Source organism: Lynx rufus, unplaced genomic scaffold, assembly GCF_022079265.1.
Source record: "Lynx rufus isolate CCGP_SWC_20201006 ecotype Redwood Valley unplaced genomic scaffold, mLynRuf1.p SCAF_3, whole genome shotgun sequence".
In the NCBI taxonomy this organism is placed as follows: domain Eukaryota; kingdom Metazoa; phylum Chordata; class Mammalia; order Carnivora; family Felidae; genus Lynx; species Lynx rufus.
The window spans coordinates 41,496,742-41,517,140 of record NW_025814845.1 but is presented as its reverse complement, the minus strand read 5'-3'; the positions used below and the strand labels follow the sequence as shown (position 1 = coordinate 41,517,140).

The 20,399-nt window shown below is 38.6% G+C and overlaps 1 protein-coding gene across 1 annotated transcript in view; it reads left to right on the top strand.

Annotated features, from left to right (window-relative positions):
- The first annotated feature begins 7,386 nt into the window (after positions 1-7,386).
- CLOCK (clock circadian regulator) overlaps positions 7,387-20,399 on the top strand; it is a 131,336-nt gene continuing 118,323 nt past the window's right edge. The window contains exons 1-2 of the mRNA XM_047091361.1: positions 7,387-7,507; positions 8,501-8,579. The gene's annotated coding sequence lies outside the window, so the exon portion shown is untranslated. The remainder of the gene's footprint in view (positions 7,508-8,500; positions 8,580-20,399) is intronic.

The following is a 20,399-nucleotide window of genomic DNA, read 5'->3' as shown; positions in this document are numbered from 1 at the left end:
AAATATTTAATAAATAGCTTCAAAGTATTTATGTACTGTTTTGTCAATGCCTTTATAGAGATCAGAAAATTTATAGATTTGTTTTATTTTTATATTAGAATTATAGCTTATATATCATTTCAAAAACTTTCAGGTATTTCAGAATTTATTGCCTCCAACAAAACCAGAATTTGTACTGGACCCTGTGGTTTATCCTTTTTTTGACCCACAAGTCCTCTGTGTTGCTTACCCCCAAAGAGGCCTATGAATAAAAATAATGAAAGATGACCTTAAATTTCATTTCAATTACATCAATAGCTTTTATTTTTATTTTTAAATTTTTATTATTAAATATTTTTTAAGTAGGCTCTACACCCAGTGTGGGGCTTGAACTCAGACCCTGATATCAAGAGTCACATGCTCTACTAAGCCAGCCAGGCACCCCTACATTGAGAGATTTTAAAGTTTATTACTTAGGGGCCTTGAGTGAAAATACTTAAATTTGTGACTATATACTTTTTCTTTGAGATCTCTTAGCTGTTAAAAAAATTAACCACTTGGGCTCCTGAATGGCTCAGTCAGTTAAGTGTCTGACTCCAGCTTAGGCCATGATCTCACAGTTTGTGGGTTCAAGCCCCACATCGGGCTCTGTGCTGACAGCTCAGATCCTGGAGCCGGCTTCCGATTCTGTATCTCCTCTCTCTGCCCCTCCCTTGCTTGCCCTCTGTCTGTCTCTCTCTCTCTCTCAAAAATAAATAAACACTAAAAAAAAAAAATTAAAAAAAAATTAACCACTCAATAGAAAAACGCAACTTAAGGATTCTGAAAAGTACGTAAGAAACATCTCCACTCATGATTATTGTTTTTAATAGTTCTGTTACAAAGTTAGAAAATTACTAAGTACTCTCACTGATAGATGATAGAATCAGTAGAACTTTACTTATCTAAATGAGGAGAAATGAGAAAAATATATGTGAGACTTGCCTATGTTTTAATAGTAATCACAGAAGAATTCATCATGGAAAAATATATAATATTAGGACATTGCAGAAGACTTACAGGATGTTTTATCTTGGCTTAATAATGAACAGCATTTTCAGAGAAAAGAGTGGTAAATTCAGAATGCAATGTTCAATGACAGATTTTATTATTCTACTTTGTATTAAGGACCCATCATTCTGATTGTGGATGTTCACTGATGTTTGTGAGACAATCTAGGCTAAGTTTGAATGATTAAATTACAAAAATAAATTGGTAAGAATTGAGACAGTTTAACACGGAGTCAAGAAAAGAGTCTGCTGCTCTTGGGGGTGGAGGAAGTAGGAATCATAGAGGCTCAGAGAATGAGGAAGTGGGAGGAAAGTTAAATACAGATTTGAATTGGGTTAACAGGTAGAATAAAATCAAATGATCTAATTTTGCAAAGGATCAGGGAGATCCCTTTCTTCTGAGGTAGCTCAGAAGGGCTTTTGAAAAAACATACATCTTGGGATGAAGGGAGGGAAAGTTGAGGGTTGAACACAATGGGTTTTTTTTTTTTTGTGCGTGTTTTTTTTTGTAACATTGTGCACACATGTAACAGAAATAATTACCTATACTGACCCAACTGCTGCAATTCTCTTTAACAAATTCATGGATACATTTTTAATTAGGATAATAGTTGTGTGAATGAAAAGCCGTATTATAAAGTTAAAATGTAATTTTAACACTATGTAATGCATATAAATATGAACATTATCGTATCTCCAGTTAAAACCAAATGCAAAAAGTCCTCCTAAATGTAATCTTTTTTTGTTTAGTAAATACATATTTATCTATTTTCTTTAAGTTAAAATAGAAGAAGTATTAGTAGTATTTAAGATACCTGAATTAAAAAGATAGATTTCCCTTTTAATAAGATCTTAAATCCACCAGGTGGCAGTAAGTTTTTTTTCCCACAAGAACAGTTCATGAAGACTTTCATATTTGTAAAAATCATAAAATTATAGCATGTTTTAAGTGGCTGGTTGTGATTCCAGTCACAGTCTTTTTCAAACGATGTGCACATGCCCACACCCACACCCACACATTCTTCTGGCAAGTACTCATGGCGGCCATCCCAGGTCAGTACTACGTCCATATGCTATTTCATTTACATTCTCATTTAAGTAAGGTATAAAATGTTTGTCAGAAGGTGGATAAATTATTTATAATTGTTTCCCATTTTATTGAGTGGATTTTTATTTTATTTTTTTTAATTGCCAACATCCAACAGTTTTGGACCTACAAAAAAAATAGGTATTGCATATATCCCAACCTAATATTTTTCTCTATTCCTTCCTGCCTGCCAACCATGCTCTGTTGAAATTCCCTTCCCCTACTTTACAGTGCCTTGTTTGTCAAAGTGTGGTCCTGGAATTTGCAGCATTCCTGGAGGCTAGTTAGAAGTGCAGAATCTCAGGCCCCATCCCAGACTAACCAAATTGGAAGTTTTATTTTAACGAGATCCTTAGGTGATTGAGCAGTTGGACAGCAAACCCCTTTAAGACATCTTGAGTGCATTCTTGAACTCTTTCTCCACATTTTTGGTCATTAAGAGTTGTTATCAATTTCATTACTTGATTTCAGTTTATCTCCCCTTTGTACTTTAAAACACATTATTAACATTATGAAGGCTAATTCTTTTTTTGTTTTTTAATTTATTTTTATTTATTTTTGAGAGGGAGAGAGAGCGTGCATGTGCAGGGGAGGGGCAGAGAGAGAAGGACAAAGAGAGAATCCCAAGCAGGCTCCATGCTGTCAGCACAGAGCCTGACGTGGGTCTCAATCTCACAAACCGTGAAATTGTGACCTGAGCTGAAATCAAGAGTCTGACGCTTAACTGACTGAGCCACCCAGGTGCCCCTAAGGCTAGTTCCTCACAACATTATAATCTGCCTGCCGTCATAATCTAGGATATAAAGAAGATCCTAAAAACTTATTACTAGCATGTTATTCCTTTTATCTCATTTATTCATTCATCTGTTTATTCATTCACCTCAGGCACTGAAATAGATGCTCCAAATTCTGTGGTGGAGAAAGCACATAGTTCATAGTACCATGTAATGGTGGAGTTGTTAGTTAAAAACAAAAGTCAAACATACATGTAACTTAATAAGTATCATTGAGGAAAGAGTGGGCACAACAGTAGACAGTAACTGTGGGTACTCTGTGGGGGAGGGAGGAGGTGAGACATAGGAGACCTACTTAAATAGGGTAGTTAGATTTTTGAGACATGAAGACTGAGGAGGAGCCAGCCACGAGAAAAGGTAGGAGGGTAGTCCAAGCAAGGGCACAGCATGTGCCAAAGCCTGAGAACAGAGAGAGATTAGCAAGGAACTAAAGGCAGTTTCTAGGTGGGGAGTGTTATGGGAAAAGTAAAAAATGAAGAACATAAGTTTGGAGATATAGCAAGGGCTAGATCAAACTGGGTGTTATGACCATGATTAGGAGTATGAATGGAACGGGAAGCAAAAGGGTTTCAAGTAGGAGCATACGATTTCATTCTTATTTCCAAAGGAATATTCATGCTGCTCTGTACAGAACAGATTGAAGGGGGCACGCAAGATATTTGAGATACCCAAGAGGAGACATCAGGTAGGCAATTGGACATAAGTGTATGGAGCCCAAAGGAGAGGTGTAGGCTGGAGTTACAAATTTATGAGTCATTTCAGGGGCGGCTGAACTGGGTGGCTCAGTTGGTTAAGCATCCGACTTCAGCTCAGGTCATGATCTCAGGTTTTGTGAGTTTGAGCCCTGCATCAGGTTCTGTGCTGACAGCTCAGAGCCTAGAGCCTGCTTTGGATTGTGTCTCCCTCTCCCACTGCCCCTCCCCTGCTCACTCTCTTTCTCTCTCTCTCTCTCAAAAAAAAAAAAAAATTTAAAATTTTAAAAAAGTTACTATTAAAAAAAAAATAAAACAAAATTGATGAGTCATTTCAACCATTCCTAGGTTTCCAGCAACAAATTGTAAACATCTAAAACCATCATCCTTACTACTAAACCTTTATGTAGCAGTTTATAATTTACATTTGATCATCACAATTCTCTGAGATGCTTATTCTTCTTTGTTTACAGATAAATGCTCTGAAGCTCAGACAAATTCTTTTAACTTGTTCAATGTCTCTTACTTTAGAACTGGTCAGGATTTAAGCCCAGACCTTTGACTACAAAGTCTATTATCACCACCTCATATTATTGTACTGCCCTCTGTTTTAAAGGATCTAGAAACAATATTAGAAATTGGCTAACCCATGGAGATTTCTTTAAAAAAAATGCCACAACCTTTTCTTATATTCCCTATTATGCATATCTTAAATTTCCTGTGTTCCAGTTTACCTTAAACTATGGTGGTGAAACTAGGAATGCCAATGAAAGGATAGACAGGACTTTGTAACTGATGGGACCCAAGAATTAGGGGGAGGACTTGAGCAAGAGATGTAAGAATCATACAGAAGGGAATATCATTTGTAATAGCCAATGCTTATATGGGATCTCTTATGTACCAGGTACTATTACACACACACACACACACCCTTACATCTATTTTCTGTATCTCAATTATCCCATGAGACAGGTTTGCTACTATCCTCATTTTACAGATGAGGAATGTGAAGAACAGAGAAATAACTTGCTCAAAGTCATGTAGATATTAAGTGGTGGGTTGGGATTTCAATCCAGCAGCTTTAGTTTCCAATTTTGTACTCTTAACAACTAAATTATATTGTCTCTATCAAGACATCAACTAGGAGAATCAGTTGGAAAGGGTGCTGGAAATGCTGTTTAAGTAACTGCAAGGTATATGAGAAAGAATTAACAGAATATTTAAATTACATAAATTGTTGTTTTGGATCTGTGAAACTATGAAGCAGGATTTTTCTTAGGGAAAAGTAGAATCTAGAAGTTGGAAAAGTTATTAGAAATATCTGATTCAGTTTTCTTCTTAGAGAGAATATGGGGAGAACAGATAAACTGTGAACTGAACTGGGGAAATGTTCAAGCAGTGGCAGAGGACTGAGCAGAAAAAAACAGAGGATTATCAATTGGTCTTGGTAAATGATTAAATTCAGAAAATGAGAGAGGAAGGAGTCAAAGATGAACGTGATTTGATACTAGTGACTAAGAGTATAATGGAACCATTAAAAGGGCAAAGGTGTTTTTGAAGATAAGAGTTCTAGATGAGGTAGAATCTGAGGAGGGATCACTTTCTCTAGAATATAAACATCCATGTCATAGGGGAAGCATGCAAACCCTCCGGTCTGGCTGCAACCTACCTTATCCATATTATTAACCTTGCCTGCTCTCCTACTACCAGCATCCTTTAGGATTCATGATAGCAAGTGACAGAAAACCTCTCACTAGTTTAAGCAATAAAACAGACACATGAAAGAACTAATTTAACTGAAATTTCCAGTTATCTGGCCCACGTTGGGTTCAGGGCATTAAATGCTAACAAGGCCAAATCTCCATCTTTGAATCCGCTTTTTTCCACGTTGCCTTCTTAGAATAATCCATGAGTGGAAAGATGACTTCAGGCCTTCATTTTTCCAGATTTAAATCCATTGGCAGAGAGAGCACCCTACTTGGTAACTCCAGCCTAAGGCAGAAGATCAACTCAAATATGCTTCCTTCACTGGCTTCCTTCCTTCCTTCCTTCACTGCCCCAGCCATAATGGACTGAGTGAATAGTTCTCCAAGAGGAATTATTGGAATAGAAAATGAATATTTTTTTTTTAATTTTTTTTTCAACGTTTATTTATTTTTGGGACAGAGAGAGACAGAGCATGAACGGGGGAGGGGCAGAGAGAGAGGGAGACACAGAATCGGAAACAGGCTCCAGGCTCTGAGCCATCAGCCCAGAGCCCGACGCGGGGCTCGAACTCACGGACCGCGAGATCGTGACCTGGCTGAAGTCGGACGCTTAACCGACTGCGCCACCCAGGCGCCCCTAGAAAATGAATATTTAACAGGCAAAAATGTCTGCTATATGATGGAGTGGTTAAAATCCTCAGGTGAAGGATCAGGGATAAGTTCCCCAATTTTGATGTTCTTTTTCTTTTTCTGCAAGAATCATAAATGCTTACTGAGATGAATGTTACCTTGAAGGGAGCAATTTTGAAACAAGAAGATGGTTTCTATTGTAAGTCCAAAAGACATTCACTAAAACATGAAAAATACTAGGAATTAGGGCTGTAAAGACTTCTTTTCCAATCATTGACAACTACTGAAACGTGCTTTCCCATATGGACCAAGTGTGTTATAAGCATCAATGGAAGTAATTTCCCCTAAAGTAAGTAGGAAGTATTCACATGCTTTTCTAATAAGGGAAGCCGTGCAGATTAGGTCCTGGTGTATCCTCACTGCTTCATCCCTCATCTGCCATTATACTGTCACCAGGTTTTTAAGGCCAGGTGAAAAACTCCGAAGGAACACATCTTGACCTTCTTTTACCTCCCTCCTCCAGCCACTGGCGCATATCCGGTCTCCGCAGGCCCACCCACCAATAAGAAACACGAGCCTTGCTCCTTCCAGAGAGAAGAAAAAGATGTCTCTGGATGTCCATCCACCTTCGCAAACAACCTCTCCCAGCCCCAAGAGAGGAAACACGAGTGATGCCGCTGGTGAATGAAAAAAGTCTTCCGCCTGCCAACACCCGGAAAATCTTCCCTGGCGTTGTTGGCAAAATGATTTGCTTTTTAAAAGGGAGAGGGTCTCCTTTTGTACCCTCGGATGCCTCATCCAGCAAGAAGCTCTCCCTCCACCTCCTCCTCGCTCCCTGCCATAGGCGAAAGCCAAAGCCGCCCGGACCTAATGCCAACGATTCCCCCGATCCGACCAGGCCCCGCCTCCCCGGCTTTCCAGTAACGAGTGCGGAGTAGGGGGCGCCGAGGAAATACCGGTCTCCCTCCGCGGACGGCGCAGACGCACGGCTCAAGGGAGCCGGAGTCTCCTCGGCGCCCGGGATCCCCTCCGCGGCTCGGCGCTGCCTAACGGGGCAAGTCGCATGCGCATCGAGTTGCGCCGGGGAAAGGGAGAGTGAGGGGAGGGGCAAACTCAGAGCGCCGGCGGTCGGAGCCCGCGAGGGTCACTGACGACGCATGCGCTGGCAGGGAGCGCAATCACAGACTAGGTTTGCGGCTACCGGCTTAAAAAGGAAACCCCCGAGAGTGAGAGCGCGAAGGAAATCTGGCCGCCGACGCGTGCGCGCTCTTGGTGAGTGGCGTCCCACCGGGTGGGCCCGGGGCCTGAAGTCCGTCGGTAGGCTTGCCTCGGCGGCGCATGCGTGCTCCTAGTGCCGGTGGAGGAGGGGAGGAGAAGGGAGGGGGAGGAGCGGGCGGCAGTAGCGGTGAATTTTTTGGAGGTGGGTGGGGGGCGCTACTCACAACCCCAGGTGCTGCTTGTGCTGGAGCCGCGGTGTCTCCTGGACGCTGCCGGGTTAGTGGTTCCGAGTCACCGCAGCCAGACTCCAGGGTGGGGGAGGGAAGAAGCCGGAGCCGCCGCAAGCTACACGGTGAGAGCGCGGGGAAGGGGAGGGAGCGGGGGGCGGTGTGTGTGTGTGTGTGCGTGTGTGTGTGTGTGTGTGTGTGTGTGTGTGTGGCCGGGGGGGCGGCGGCCAAGGGAGGGGAAGGCGGGAGCTAAAGCCCAAGTTTTGCTTATCGCCCTAGTGTGCCTTTTCCCGGGAGTTGGGGTGGAGTCGCACCCTAGCTGAGGGGCCCTCTGGGCTGCTGGGGTTACCTGCGGGGCAGGGGCGGGATTGGGGTGCACGGTGGGGCCAGGTGGCTAGAGCGCGCCCCGGGGCTGGGGCCGATTCCAGCGGCAGGGCGGCCGGGAAAGCCGGAGACGCGGTGCAGAGAGGGCTTTCGCTGGGGACCCGCTAGGCCTTGTGACCCACTTTATTCCTGTCACAACTCGGGCACGTTTGGAGCGGCGCCCAATGGGGCGCCGGGGCGGCCAGCTCCTCCGGGGAACCCCCGCCCTGCCGGCCCGCGCGCCGCGGTCCGCAGTCCGAGCGGCGGCCGCCGCCCGTGGGCTGGTTCCGTTAGTGGTCGTGGTTCCGGGGCTCGGTTCCCGGGGAGCGCGCGGCTCCGCGCGTCCGGCTCGGGCAACTGCGCGGGTTCGGGCGCTCGAGGCGCTGCGCCAGGTCTTCTTTCTGGCGACCCGCGCCTCCCTGCGCCTTGTCACCACCGCAGCTGGCTGTTCTAGATCCCTTTCCGCCCGAGAAGCTGTAGTCTGTGTGTAGCTGGTCCTGCGCTCTGGCCCCCGGTGTGTAATTTCCAACACGTAGCGCTGCAGAGCTTACATTCTTCAGAGTGTTTTCGCTGGTGTAGAAGTCGTCCTGTTGATGGTAATAGTGAGCAGGATCCAGTAAGATAAATGGCTCGGTCTCTGACCTGTCGGATGAAAGATCGAATCAGTGGTTGTTTCTTGCTATTAGGATACCGGGCTAAAGGACTTCAAGGCTTATTAGCCTTGAAAACATTGATTTTTTTTTTTTTTTTTACAGTGAAAGAAAAGCACAAGAAGAAAGTTTTACAGTCATTGTTGATATGACTATTATGCTGGTCCCCCAGATCAAAAAAAAGGTAATTTCACTTGGAAGATTGCATTCTAATTTGTAGCTTTATTTTTAGGGATAAAGAATTGTGGAGTGTTTGTTCCTTCACCTGCTTCAAAAACAAACGTTTTAAAAAGGATATAATTTAGCTAACGAATTGGCTTCTTGAAAGCTATCCCTTGGGAACCTCAAATCTGGTTTGTTTTAAAATTTTGTTGGGGGAAGGAAACTAACTCAGGTATTATGTAGTTGAATGAACAGAATGTCATTAAAGGTTAGCCAGAAGAAGACAGATGAAAGTTGTGGTAGAACTAGTCATGATCAGTTATGAGAGAAAGAATGAGGAAGCTTTTTGTGCCCTGGCATGGAAAGATCTCCAGAAGATGTTATAGAGTGGGAAAAAAGTCCCTCCCCACCCCCCACAAAAAGGTGTAGGACAGTGTGAATAATGTGCTACTTTATGTGTTAAGGTGTGGGGAAGGAATAAGAATATATACTTATGTTTGCTCTTCCATTATAAAGAAACTGGGAACATACTGGAGAAGAAATAAGGGGGGCAGGGGCCGGTAACCTGAAGAAGGGAGGTGGGAAATGAGAGGCACACTGTATGTGTCTTTGTATTTAAAACTCTTGGTGGCTGTGTTACAGATTCATAAACTAGATTAAACCAAAATCCTCTTCTCAGAATAATTTGCTATGTGGGTTTTGTCTGTCTGCCTGTCTCTGTTCTATTGCTTGTTGTGGTTTTGACCATTTTCAGTATGATTTCCCTTTATATTTCTTAGAAAAATGAACTAACATTGAAAGAAAATTTAGGATAAGTTTGGCTCTTTCTACTTTAATTTTTAAGATGCTAAAGTCACAGACTAAAGATATTTAGTTATATTTTGCTTAGCTAAAATATATAATGGTATTTACATTGGGCATTATGGCTGGATTATGCTGTTTTCAGAGTACAGCTTTGTGTCTCCCTGTTTTTTCGGGAATCATAGTTGTATAAAATTTCATTTTTTAAAACTCCAAAGTTGTGATAATTGGAGAATATGAACACCTCATTACAATGAAAATAGACTTGATTTTCCAGGTAGTTTGCTTTTCAGACTGGGAAACTTTTTTCTCTTAAGGAAAGCAGACATGAACCTCGATTTCTGAAATTTGTTTATATAGTTCTTACGAAAAATTAAAATATATTTGAGGGGCAGCATTCTATTAGTGCAATAAAGTAAAAACTTTTTATGATTTATAGATTGCTATAAAAATTAAGATTTTTTTCTTTTAACTGCCAACCTAACCTTTTTAACTAGGTTACAATTGCAAAAGGGCTTTGTTAGAGTGGATGTAATTTTTGAGGGGAGGGTACTGAAACTCCCTCTGGTGGCTAATAGTGTATAAGCAAAGTAGTGAATGTTGAGTAGTGGGTGACAGTTACTGTCGGCATTTTTGTTATGTAACCAGTATTCCTTTTTATTTTGTAGGTTAAGATAATTGTATTATTTCTGTTTGATTTGTAGGTATCTAGTAGCCAGACTTCTGCAAAATGGCATTTATTTTTCTTTTTAATTCCATGTAGGTCTGTTAATCCTTTTTGAAAAAAATAGAATCACATTTCCAAGTTTTACTTAATTTTGTTTTTAAAATTATGGAAGTAAATTGATGCTCATGAAAACAATACAATATGTGTATAAGTGAAAACTTCCTTTGCACACTTCTGGTTTTATTTCATGTCCCTCCCCAGAGATAATTGCTATTAACACTGTTGTATAACCTTCTCTATCTTTTTCTGTGCGTTTATAAACCTAGACTTTTTAATATTGAAAATCTTAGCTCTCTACATTGGGTTCTGTACTACCCACAGGACAGGGATATGACTTGGAGTATGTCAGAAAGTTTAACTAACGTGGTATATACCTCTTAGAACATACTCCTCTTTTCATTTGTGAGGGGTCAGTCAGCTTGGGGTGCATTTACAGTTTGCAGTAAGGTCCTGCTGATGTGAGCTTTATCTGGTGTAGATTGTATTTATCTGAAAGAGTTGGGTTTCCTGGGTTTTATAGGACTCTTTAGAGTCTACATTTTAGGGTTTTCTTTGGGTTTTGACCTGGTCAGTAGCTCACAGGTTAAACTTTGATTTTATTCTTCTGTTCTTGCAGACAAGAAACTCCCTAGGTTACATGAACCTTTCCAGGTCCTTTGAAGTGAAGATAGGTAAACTCTGTCCTTAACTAAGGGACACTGATTGACTTGGCTGGAATCTAGTCTTTGAGAGGGAAAGGAGGAGAAGAGGCCTTTTAGTCTGGTTTGTACTTACCTGACAGCAGACAAGGAGTATGCATACCTCCACCCACCTCCTATTTCCTTCTGCAAGAGAACACTACCTTTCTAATAATTCTTTTCAGGTGATAGAGTGTGCAGAAAGTTCAGAGTATGAATCAAGACTAAATCTTTACTATTTAGTGTTTACTAAGCTATGTGAGATACATAGATTTCAGTACATTGACCCTGCCCCCGTGGGTCTGATGTCTAGTATAGTTAAAAGAGCATGTACATAAGGATTATGACACAAGATAGAAATAATCGATTCCAGAAGAAAAATATACATGAGGTTTAAAAGGGTGAGACTGTTTCCAGCCTTTTGTTTTTGCAGGCATGGGATTTAGAGGGAGAGTTTATATCTCATCCTTTTAAATAATTAAGAAAGGATAGGAAGGATAGACTGAGAAAGCTCAAATCTTAAGCTTTTAAAGAGTAAGCAAGTAAGGAGTTAAGTTGCATTGTTGCAGCAGACGTTTGTAAGACTAATTGATAGTTGCTTTTTTGTTTTTACACTAGTCCACAGGAAAGAGCCATTTGATGTTTAATTTGATAATTATAGCCTCTTTGAGATTTCAGGATTGTTAGAAATATTAGGAGATTTAGTTCTGTCAGTTAACTATTATCTACCATCTAGTATGTCGGGAGATGTTAGTAATAAAAGTAAATTGTTTCTTACCTTATTTCCTTTCCTGAAAGCACATATTTAATATACCTTCTCTCCCACAGTTTTACTCCTACTGCTATGTCAGTTAAATATTTGCTGCAAATATTTTAAACTGTGAAAGCAAACAACAACCTTGTGAAAAATCAAAGTTCCACATTATAGCAGTATTACCTTTTGTTGTTTGTGTCTGTTTCCTTCCAGTTCTTTGCAGAGGCATAAAGTAAGTTTTTTTATGTGTAGTTTCTTATAGGCCTTGTACTAGTAAAGATTGCATTTTCTCTTTTACCAAGTCTAAAATTCTAGATGCAATTGTATGAATTACTTATGGAATAAAGTGTCAGAGCAATTTCTTACAAGTTGACTGTAATTATTATAATGACATTTATATTTATAGGTTGCTTTTACAGCCATTTGTTAGTCATTTTTATAGCTCTGTTAACAACTTCTGTGAATTAGATGGATAGGAGTTTCCAGTTTTTCTCCATGTTATTAGTTATACAAATGTTAAATTACCTAAATTCATCCTCATAAGTATAGTGTCAGCTCTTGAGTTGTTAATGTATTTTTGGTGTGTATTTTACAAAGATGTAATTCTGCTTATTATTTTAAGTCTTAGAAGTCTCCATAAAGAAATCACTAAAATTAAATATTTATGAATTGTTTTTGACCTACAGTATACCGCTTAGGATGTGGCTTACTTTGTTTTTCAGAAATATTTTAATTTTTACATTTATATGGTCAAATAGTAAAACAGGAATTCCCATATTTTTCAAAGAGTTCATATTTAGTCAGGTACTTAAGTTTTTAATTCTCATTCAGAATAGTGGAAAATGAAAACACAGGTTGGTTCACCTTAAGAGGTTTTGTATTTGAAAACAAACAAAACCAACCACAGATGGGGGTTTTATTAGTAAGGGTTAAACCATATGCCTAATATAGAGTTTATTATTTGTATTAAATCATGGCTTAAATGTACATAGTTGCCTTTGTCTCTTTTTAAATCTCTTCCCCCCAGTTATGAAAATAGCACATCCCTAACATAGAAAATTTGGGAAACAGGAAAAAGCATGAACTAAATTTTTAAAATATCACTGGAAATCCCACTACAAAGAGGTGCCATTGTTAACCTTCTGGAATAGTTTCTTCATTTTTTTAGCCATTATATAAATATATGTGTACTTGAAGACACTTGATGTTTACAAAATGGGCTCATAATGCATCTACTGTAGTGCATATTCTCCCCCCCCCCCATGTTTATTTATTTATTTCTTTATTTTGAGGGAAAGCCTGCCTGGAAGGAGGTGCGGTGGCGGGAGGTGGGGTGGAAATCCATCCTAAGCAGGCTCCTTGCTGTGCATGGAGACTGACACTGGGGACAGTGAGATCACAATCTGAGCCTGGTCTGACGCCAACTGAGCCACCCAAGAGCCCCTGTAGTGCAAATTATTCTATTCACTTAACAATGAATCCTGAACATTTTTATTTTTATGTTGGTAGTTTTCTACAGTGTGATTATTTTTAATGGCTGTGGAGTACTCTCCTCTAGGTTTGTGTAATAATTTACTGATCTTTTCACATGGACACTTAAGTTATCAATTTTTAAAATAATGTGTCACTCTTGAATTAGAATTTAAGTAGACTGATACTGAATTTGTATTAATATCCAGGATAAACCAAACTTTTGTGCTTTTGTTGAAAAAAATGTTCCATAAGTATATAATAAATTAATAATGACCTATAATAAAGTGAATCTATATTTTATTTCTAAAGTGTGTTTTACTGAACTGTATTAAGTTAACTTTTTATGAGCATAAATCATTTGGATAGTAGTGTTCTTGAACAAGCCTTCTAAGTAGGGTGGGGATCTGTGAAGCAGTCAGTACACGCAATTAAAATGAAGTTCAACAGGGGCACCTGTGTGACTCTGTTGAGCAACCGACTTTGGCTCAGGTCATGATCTCGAGGTTTGTGAGTTCGAGCCCTACATTGGGCTCCCTGCTGACAGTCTGTCAGTGCAGAGCCCACTTCAGATCCTCTGTCCCCCTCTCTCTGGCCCTCTCCCACTCGCACTCTCTCAAAAATAAATAAACATTAAAAAAAAATGAAATTCAACAGAAAAGTTTTTTGATTGCTCCAAAACACTTCCTTAAAAGGAAAATCTAAATACCAAGAAAGAATTCTTTATCCTCCCAAAAATTGACATTAGCTTTATGTAGGATTTCTGTGACATTTTATTCTACTTCTAGGTATCTGTATCTTCCAGTTTAAGTTGAGAAAAACTAAGTTAAACTACTTTCAAGAGAAAATAGATAAAATCTTACAGTTTAATCGAGTAGTTTTTAGTGTGCCTTCTGGTGTCTATTTTTGGAAGTTTCTCGGATTTTTATGAATATACTTTTAATAGGGACTGCCTTTTAGGCAGGAAAAAAGCTAGGAAGTTTTTAGGTATTATTTCATTTATTTATTCTCAGTGACATGATCAGATGGTTAAAATATCTGGTTTATTCTAAGTAAAGCTTGTTTATTGCCTGAAACTTAACAGCATACTACTTTAACAAGGTCTTAATTACTTATATTGATAGAATGATGTAGTGATTAAGAACACAGGCTCTAGAGCTAGCCTGCTTGGCATTCAAATCCTGGGTTTACTGTTAGATGGTTGTATAACCTTGGGCAGATGTTACCTCAATTTCTCATCTCTGAAAGGAAGATTATACTAGTTTTTAATATGTGAGGATTAAATGAGACAGTACATGCAAATTACTTAGAACAAAGTTAAGTGGCCAATAAATGTTAGCAGTTATTCTCCTTTTGTTATTTTCAAAATGTGTACCAGACATGTCTCTTATCTTTCTTTTGACTCCCAGTTTAAATGTATTTAAGTAAGTTGCTTAGAGTTTTGTTTTTATATGGAGATTTTGGGAGTACTTGATCTTTTTATGTGATTTACAATAACAAAACAGTTACTAGAGCATGCTTCCAAGATGCATGGTATTTATTGTATATTTCTTGGAAGTCCTTTGGCAAATTTTGGTTCATGAAACTGATGACTAGTTTTCTTTTATGTTGAAACCTAAATTTTAGTTGAGATAATATTAGAAAAAGTTATTTAGGAAATAGCCCACAAATTAAAGTGAAAAACGTTAGGACTTCTACTTTATTTTGTAACTTTAACATGTAATATAGTATAATAGAAAATTCACCGATATTAGACGCAAGAAGAGAAATGAGGGAACCATTAGTTGATGAGAGGAGCCATTTCCAACTCTTATCTGATTAATTTTTGTCTCCATCAGAAACGGTGATGATATATATTTGTAATTATAAAGGTTTTTTAGTTTTAAGATTAGAGTTTATTGTGTGAAATGTTTATATGTTCTGCTTTTTAGACTTGATCACATTCTTTTTCTGTAAGCCTGTTATTTTGTTGGAGCTGATCATTACATTTTGTAAACTGATTTTTTTTTCTTTGGAAAAGTATTGCAGTTTTTATAAAAAATGAGTCTTGCTCCTTGGAAAAGAGTTAAAGTGCCAAAAACTACAAAGAAAATCTCTGATGGGAAAAAAAATCACCTAAAATCTCAGGGATAAGCCCAGTTAAATTTTTTTTCCTAGCATTTTCTGAGGCATTTGTGTGTATGTATAATTTTATAGTAAGTGGAATATTTATAAACAGTTTATTTCATATTTTATGGATGTCTTTGCTTGTGAATAAATGCAGATTATCATTAATTTAATCAAGTGTTAGTCTTTTAGTTTATTAGTTCATTTACTTTTTTACTCCTAAGTTTGCCACTACCATCAACTTTGACTTTGAATCATCTACTTTGCATTCCTTTTTATCCCTTCTGTTTTGCTTTCTTTTGAGTTAATAAAATTATTTTTATTCTATTTTTCCCACTGTTTGCTCCTGACTTATGTACTCTTTCACTGTATCTTTCATTGTTATTCCAGAGATTATAACAAGTATACTTATTAGTATAGTATAGATTACTACTTCTGCCATTCCCCAATAATGCCAATTTCTTACACTTTAACTCCTACTCCAACCTTTTTGCATTGTTATTATTCTGCATTTTATTTGTACATATTTTAAACTCCAGAAAGCATTATTGGTATGATTTTAGACAGTTTTTGTTAATATTTACCCTTTCCAGGTCTCTTCCTACCTGCCTTTGTGTGTTTCTGTCTGGGATTATTTTCCTTCTGTCTGAAGAACTTCTTTTAATATATATTTTAATACCGGTCTACCTACTGATGGTGATTTTTTTTCATTTTTATTTGAGACCATCTTAATTTCACATTGTGTTTTGAAGAATATTTTTCACTGAGTGTAGAATTCTAAGTAGGTAGTTATTTTTTTCTTCATTAAAAAAATGTTTTCTTGTCTTTTGGCTTTTTGTTGAAGTCAGCTGCCAGTCTTATTGAAGGTAAATATCACCTTATATAGTCTTGCTGACAGTAATGTGTCTTTTATTTTTCTTTGACTACTTTCAAGACTTTCTCTTTTGTATTAGATTTTTAGCTGTTTGACTATAATATGTTGAGGTAGGGGCACCTGGGTGGCGCAGTTGGTTAAGCGTCCGACTTCAGCCAGGTCACGATCTCGCGGTCCGTGAGTTCGAGCCCCGCGTCGGGCTCTGGGCTGATGGCTCAGAGCCTGGAGTCTGTTTCCGATTCTGTGTCTCCCTCTCTCTCTGCCCCTCCCCCATTCATGCTCTGTCTCTCTCTGTCCCAAAAATAAATAAACGTTGAAAAAAAAAATTAAAAAAAAAATATGTTGAGGTATGCTTTTCTTTAGAAGTATTTTATGTTCATACCCCTTTTTGAATTAGTAGCTTGATGCCTTTTTGTTTGAGGATGTTCTGTTATTCCTCTTCAAATATTCTGTTCCCCTTTTCAGATTCTAATTTAAACACGTGACAAGTCAATGATCATGTTCCACACATCTCTTAAATATTTTTTTCTCTGTACTTCACTTTAGGTATCTTCTATTGACCCTTCTTTCATTACTCAAACTGTTTTCTCTTTTGTTGAAACTGATCTATTATAGTCTTAATTTTATATTGTAATTTTGAGTGCTAGAACATCAATTTAATCCTGTCTTAAAATTGACCCTTCTTTCATTACTCAAACTGTTTTCTCTTTTGTTGAAACTGATCTATTATAGTCTTAATTTTATATTGTAATTTTGAGTGCTAGAACATCAATTTAATCCTGTTTTAAAGATTTTTAATACTCCAGTTCTCCTGAGTATATTGATAGTTATTTAAATGCTTATCTGTTGGATCCAATATCTGTATCATCGACTGGTCTGCTTATATTGTTTGTTTTTCTGTTGGTTATTGGTTATATGGTTGTATGTTTCTGTCTCTTCACATGCATGCTAAGTTTCTGAAGGAACTTGTCCATTTCATCTGTGTTGTGAAATTTATTGATAAAGTTGTTTATGAGTTGTTACCCTTTAAATATCTATAGAATCTATAGTGAAGTAAATATACAATCTGTAGAGATTCAGTATCATTTTTGATTTTGGTAATCTTTTTTTTCACTTGATCAGTCTGGCTAAGATATTTATTTTCATTTTTATTAAAAGATTTTTTTAATGTTTGTTTTTGAGAGAGAGAGAGCGTGCATGCATGCACACAAGAATCTGAAGCAGGCTCTGAGCTGTCGGAACAGAGCTTGACGCAGGGCTTGAACTCAGGAACAATGGGATCATGACCTGAGCAGAAGTTGGTGCTTAACCACCTGATTCACCCAGGCGCCCCATGCCTTCCTTTGTTTTCCTAATGGTGTCTTTGAAAAGTTTTAAATTTTGATTAAATACAATTTATCAATTCTTTTATGATTCACATTTTTTGTGTTCTAAGAAATATTTATCTGCCTCAGACTTTTTCTCATGTTTTCTTAACAGAAGTTTTATAGTTTTAGCTTTTGTGTTTGATTTATTTCAAAGTAACTTTTATATATGGGATGAAGAAAGGGTTGAGATTCTTCAAAAAAATTTTCCCCTCACATAGATACACAGTTGTTAACAGCAGCATTTGTTGAGAAAAGGTCATCCTTTCTCCACAGAGTTATCTTTCTGCTTTTGTCAGAAAGCAACTAACCATATGTATGTGGGTCTTTATGAAATCTGTTTTATGTAGTGAACTATATGTCTGTCCTTATATCAGTATCTTAATGTCTTGATTATTGTAGCTTTTCTAGTAATGGAAATTCTCTAACACTGCTTCTTTTTCAAAATTTTTTTTTTTTGGATTCCTTTAATTTCATATGAATTTTATTTTATTTTATTTTTTTTTAAATTTTTTTTCAACGTTTTTTATTTATTTTGGGACAGAGAGAGACAGAGCATGAACGGGGGAGGGGCAGAGAGAGAGAGGGAGACACAGAATCGGAAACAGGCTCCAGGCTCCGAGCCATCAGCCCAGAGCCTGATGCGGGGCTCGAACTCACGGACCACGAGATCGTGACCTGGCTGAAGTCGGACGCTTAACCGACTGCGCCACCCAGGCGCCCCCATATGAATTTTAAAATTAACTTGGTCCCTCTATAAAAATGGCTACTGGGATTGTGATTACATTGAACCCACAGATCAGTTTAGAGAGAACTGACCTCTTAATGCCGAGTCTTTAAAAAAAACTTTTTTTTAATGTTTATTTATTTTTGAGACAGAGAGAGACAGAGCATGAATGGGGGAAGGTCAGAGAGAGAGGGAGACACAGAATCTGAAACAGGCTCCAGGCTCTGAGCTGTCAGCACAGAGCCCGATGCAGGGCTTGAACTCAGGGACCACGAGATCATGACCTGAGCCGAAGTCGGATGCTTAACCGACTGAGCAACCCAGGCACCTGTTAATGCCAAGTCTTTTGATCCACAAACACATTATAACCTCTCTTTTCATTTAGGCCTTCATTTCTCTCAACATTGCTTTTATAGTTTTTTAAATATACTTTTAGTGGTGGATTTTATCCTGTTTATTCAGCAAGTACTTATTGAGCATCTAGGTATGCTAGGTACTGTTCTAGTTCCTGTGTTATACCAGTGAACAAAGTAGGCAAAAAACCCTGCCCTTGGGGAGTTTATATTCCAACTGGAGGAAGCTAGATGAGAAACTAGTAAATATGTTAGATGGTCATTATTACTTTTGGAGTAAAACAAATCGGGCTATAAGAGGTTGTAGTATATGAATATGAGGGAGGTAGGGCAGGGTTTACAGTTTTATTTATTTTTTTTCTTTCTTATTTTTTTTATTTTTTTATTTTTTTCAATATATGAAATTTATTGTCAAATTGGTTTCCATACAACACCCAGTGCTCATCCCAAAAGGTGCCCTCCTCAATACCCATCACCCACCCTCCCCTCCCTCCCACCCCCCATCAACCCTCAGTTTGTTCTCAGTTTTTAACAGTCTCCTATGCTTTGTCTCTCTCCCACTCTAACCTCTTTTTTTTTTTCCCTTCCCCTCCCCCATGGGTTTCTGTTAAGTTTCTCAGGATCCACATAAGAGTGAAACCATATGGTATCTGTCTTTCTCTGTATGGCTTATTTCACTTAGCATCACACTCTCCAGTTCCATCCACGTTGCTACAAAAGGCCATATTTCATTCTTTCTCATTGCCACGTAGTATTCCATTGTGTATATAAACCACAATTTCTTTATCCATTCATCAGTTGATGGACATTTAGGCTCTTTCCATAATTTGGCTATTGTTGAGAGTGCTGCTATAAACATTGGGGTACAAGTGCCCTTATGCATCAGTACTCCTGTATCCCTTGGGTAAATTCCTAGCAGTGCTATTGCTGGGTCATAGGATAGGTCTATTTTTAATTTTCTGAGGAACCTCCACACTGCTTTCCAGAGCGGCTGCACCAATTTGCATTCCCACCAACAGTGCAAGAGGGTTCCCGTTTCTCCACATCCTCTCCAGCATCTATTGTCTCCTAATTTGTTCATTTTGGCCACTCTGACTGGCATGAGGTGATATCTGAGTGTGGTTTTGATTTGTATTTCCCTGATAAGGAGCGACGTTGAACATCTTTTCATGTGCCTGTTGGCCATCCGGATGTCTTCTTTAGAGAAGTGTCTATTCATGTTTTCTGCCCATTTCTTCACTGGGTTATTTGTTTTTCGGGTGTGGAGTTTGGTGAGCTCTTTATAGATTTTGGATACTAGCCCTTTGTCTGATATGTCATTTGCAAATATCTTTTCCCATTCCATTGGTTGCCTTTTAGTTTTGTTGGTTGTTTCCTTTGCTGTGCAGAAGCTTTTTTCTTCATAAGGTCCCAGTAATTCATTTTTGCTTTTCGTTCCCTTGCCTTTGGGGATGTGTCGAGTAAGAGATTGCTACGGCTGAGGTCAGAGAGGTCTTTTCCTGCTTTCTCCTCTAGAGTTTTGATGGTTTCCTGTCTCACATTCAGGTCCTTTATCCATTTTGAGTTTATTTTTGTGAATGGTGTGAGAAAGTGGTCTAGTTTCAACCTTCTGCATGTTGCTGTCCAGTTCTCCCAGCACCATTTGTTAAAGAGACTGTCTTTTTTCCATTCGATGTTCTTTCCTGCTTTGTCAAAGATGAGTTGGCCATACGTTTGTGGGTCTAGGTCTGGGGTTTCTGTTCTATTCCATTGGTCTATGTGTCTGTTTTTGTGCCAGGGTTTACAGTTTTAAATTGCGTGGACAAAGAAGTCTTCATTGATAAGTCAGTATTTGAGCAGACCTTAGTCTGCTACATATATGAATAATGAAACAACAAACGATTTCAGAAGGAAAAGGGAGAAGAATGTGGGAGCTTAAGTAAGTGTGCTAAGTAAGCTAATTGCTTCTTGTGTGATAGCTGGGAGCCAGTAGCATATAAAATCAGTAAG